The sequence below is a fragment of the Tupaia chinensis genome, unplaced genomic scaffold, assembly GCF_000334495.1.
Source record: "Tupaia chinensis unplaced genomic scaffold, TupChi_1.0 Scaffold149964_2, whole genome shotgun sequence".
NCBI classification, from domain to species: Eukaryota; Metazoa; Chordata; class Mammalia; order Scandentia; family Tupaiidae; genus Tupaia; species Tupaia belangeri.
The window spans coordinates 598822-602674 of record NW_006209806.1 but is presented as its reverse complement, the minus strand read 5'-3'; the positions used below and the strand labels follow the sequence as shown (position 1 = coordinate 602674).

The 3853-nt window shown below is 67.3% G+C and overlaps 1 protein-coding gene across 2 annotated transcripts in view; it reads left to right on the top strand.

Moving 5' to 3' along the window:
- Window positions 1–2833: 2833 nt before the first annotated feature.
- Window positions 2834–3853, top strand: part of GNG7 (G protein subunit gamma 7) — a 24543-nt gene continuing 23523 nt past the window's right edge. For both annotated transcript variants that reach the window (XM_014585554.2, XM_014585553.2), the window contains exon 1: window positions 2834–2865. The gene's annotated coding sequence lies outside the window, so the exon portion shown is untranslated. The remainder of the gene's footprint in view (window positions 2866–3853) is intronic.

Here is a 3853-nt window from a genome sequence, read left to right as displayed (position 1 = left end):
GAAAAAAAGTTACTAAGAGGCCCAGCCGGAAGCCGCGTGGCCCTGCCGGTTCCCGTCCTGGGTCGCCCTGGAAGCCCGCGGGCGTGTGCACAGCCACCAGCTTCCCCAGGGTGGAGGCTGAGGACGGGTCCCGCGTGCCAGGCCTTGCCGGGCTTCCCTCGCTCAGAGCGGCTCCTGTGCACGTCCGTCATTTACGGGGAAAGTCAGCCACGTGGCCGGCAGCCTGCGCCGCGCAGACCCGGGGCCGCAGCGGCAGCCTGCGCCGCGCAGACCCGGGGACGCAGCCATCTCGGGGCCTTCGCACGCCCGTGCTCACTAGCTTCACTGGTCACCGAAGTGCGTCCACGGGCCGAGCAGAGGGTCGGCGCTGTCTGGGGGTCCTGGCGACTCAGCCCCGGCCCCGGCCTCCAGGTTTTGCTGCGAGCCCCGAGTGGGCAGAGGGCACATGCTCTTGGAACGCAGTTTCTGAGAAGCCGAACACGGAGAAGCTTCTCAGAGGAACTTCCAGGACGGGCTTCCCCGAGGGCAGTGCGCGGGCTTCCCGCCTCGGCCCTGGGCACCTCCCTCCCCGCAGGTCGGCCGGGCACTGCCGAGAGCGAGAGGAAAAGGGAACCAGCCATGGGCTCCGCGGAAACCTCCCAGGAGGGGCCCCCGACGTGACAGGGTTTACAGCAGAGGGTGGGGACCAGCGGATGGGACTCGGGCGGGCCACCTGCAGGGACAGCAGCTCTGCTGTGTCACCAACGGCAAAGACAACCTAAACTCGGGCTCCCTCCTGTCAGCCACCCCCCAGGGACCCTCTGCAGGGGGCGTCCTGGGCACGGGCCCTTCCGCTCCCAAGGGCACCTTTGGCACAGTAAGGGGGGACCCCTCGGGCGGAGAGGGTGTGCCAGCACCTGGAAGCCACCCCGGGAACGGCCCAGCCTCCTGGCACGGTCAGTAGCCTTCCACACTGCAGAGCTGGAAGCTGCGTGTGGCCGAGGTTCAGGGTTCAAGTCCCCTGCCTGGTCGGTCCAGGACCCCACCCAGCGGCCGGAGGACTGGAAGAGGGATCCCGGTGTGACCAGACCCTGTGGGGCTCCCCTCTCTCTAGTACACTCACGTGCTTTATTGTAAAAGTTTAAAATAGGACACCTAGGACAAATAGGACACCCCCAGATCCAGCCCCATGTTCACAGTGGCTTGGGGAGACCCCGACTTGGGAGAAAGCCTCCCCGGCCACCTCCCTCCTACAGGGGAGCCTCACAGCAGCTCGGGTCAGGGCTCGGCCTCTTCCCAAGGTGCTGGGCTGTGGGGCTGCGGGACTGGGAGCTGCAGGGCTGAGGGCTGGGAGCTGCAGGGCTGGGGGCTGCAGGGCTGCACAGCTGCGGGGCTGCACGGCTGTGGACAGGGCTCCCGCGGCCCTCGGCTCTGACCGGGGCAGCCCTGCGGCTAACCTTTGCATAGGTGGAAAATCCCCGCTGGCTGTGGAAACAGCAAATGTTTGTCAAGGAAGAGGAGCCGGCTCTGGGGCCCACAGGGCCCTTCAGGCCAGAGGGAAACGCCCGGCCACGTGAGCCCGGCCGGGCCCTGGCAGCTCAGGAAGTGGGCCTGGTCGCCGGGCCCTCTGTTGACCTCCCTGGGGCAAGCCCACTGCAGTGAGCCCCAGGGCTAGACCTCCTGCAGCCCAGGGACCGCACAGTTACGGGCCTGTCAGAGCCTGCCCTGCAGCGCCACGGCCCCTGGGAGCTCGGGCTGGCGGGTACAGGGGTGGCACGGCTGGTCCCCAGGGGGAGGCCCCGGGCTCCACATCGGACCTCACTGAGCACGACGCCAGGCGCGGACCCGCCGTCCGGGGCTGAGCTAGGGTGGGTCATGGCACAGGGGCCCTCTTGGGGTACCTCCCGATGGAAAGAAAAACTCACGAAAGAAGGCGAGGGCCAACCCTGTGGCCCAGTGGTTGGGGGGCAGGTCCCATGTGACCGAGCGAGGTGTGAATCCCAGGCCCTGGTGCCAGGCATGTGTGCACATGTGTGCACGCGTGCCTGTGTGTGTGCACGCGTGCATGCCCCGGGGCCTGACAGGAGGGAGCAGCAGGGAGAAGGGGCTGAGGCGGGACCACAGCCTTCGGGGGCGCATTCTCCCTCTCCTTCAGGCCCCAGACGGGAACGAGGCCCCGCAGCAGGGACGTCCCAGCCCCGTGACAGTGGCCTCCGAGGACCCAGCTAAGCGGGGCCACTGCTGGCCTGGCAGACACGGCGAGCTGCAAAGACAGACTAGCTGTCCACCTGTCCCCCTGCTGGCCCCGCGGGGATGCTCGTCCTGGCCACCTGCAGGGTCCCGCCTGGGCGGCAGGTTCAGTTCCACGGGCAGGGCTGCTCCGAGCCCACCCTGCCCTGGGCGCCGGATCGCAGGTACTTCTGGCCTTTCCTGCCGGCCTCCCGGCCCAGGTGACCGGCACAGGGACCCTGGCCTCCCTGCCAGAGGACCGCCATGGTGTCCAGGCCGGCTCGCCCCCTGCCCTCACCCGTGGTCCTGGCACGTGGCTGACATCAGCGCAGAGGCCGGGACGGGAAGCATCCCAGGGACGTCGGGAGCTGTTCCGCGCGTGCCCAACACAGGCGGGGACCCCGTCCCGCAGTGGAACAGTACAGGCTCCAGGGGGGACCCGGCCGTTCTCCGGGGACACGCAGCCCCCTTCCTGACGGCGGTGAAGGGAGGTGTCCTGCCCCACCCTCTCCGGGGGCCGCCAAGCCGGGCACGGGGGGTATCCCTGGGCCAGCCAGAGCGGGGCCTGCCGTCCAGGGGCGCCGCACACGAACGCCTCTTCCCTTCTCTCCCCTCCGGGACAGGTCGGACGCGGCGCTGCCCGGGACCGCTGCAGAGGTAAGCCGCGTCCTGTCCTGCGTCAGCGCTGGGACCAGATTTACCCGACGGAGCAAACAAGCCGACCCTCTGTGCTTTTGACCCGTGGGCGGCTGCGTCACCCCGCCGGCTCAGAGCCAGGAAAGCCGGGTTCAAATCTCGGGCCTCTTCCCGGGCTGCCGTCAGCTTGGCAGTTCGCCGTGGGCGGGTCCGGAGCGGCCGTGCTCCACTCCGCAGGAGGCCCGCGTGGACGGGCCCCAGGGGCACGCGGGCAAGTGGGGCGAAGGAGGCCCACGGGGAGGCCCTGGCTGGGCACACACGTGTTACGTGACCGCTGCGGCGCGGGCTGGTCCGGTGAGGGCGCCCGCTCGGAGCTCGCGCCCTCCTCCCTCTTCCCCTGCGTGCGCCTCTTTCTCTCACGGGAGAGAGAAATGAACTTCTCAAAGCTTGTAGAAATGCACTGTGCCAGAGCCAGCAGGCGGCGGAGCGGTTAAGGCACCGGACCCCCACGTGGCCAAGCACGGTTCGAGGCCCGGACCTGGTGGCTTTTCTCTGTCTCTGTCTCTCTCTGGTGAGGACATGAGCCCTGTAGCACATTCAGAAATAATAAGAGTGATAAACGAAATTAAGTGGATTTTTTTGAGAGGTTTTTGCTATAGGGCACATGTGCTTGCTGGAAAGACAGAGACAGAGAGACAGAAAGCGAGAAATCACCCCCAGGGGGGATGGGCACGCTGCAATCCCTTCTCCTCTCGGGATCTTGGGCACGCACGCACACGCGCCTGGCATGAGTTTAAGCCACCGGGTCCGGGACTCGAACCGTGGTCGACTACGTGGGAGTCCAGCGACGTAGCCATTGCGCCGCCTGCTTGTCCCAACGTTAAATGGATTTTTAAAGGAAGAAAGAAATGCGCCATGCGGGCCGGAGTTGGAGTCTGCCCAAGAGTGGGATCGGAAACCCTGGCTCCTGGGGAGTCCGTTTCTAGGGACCCGCCGTCTCACGCGGGGC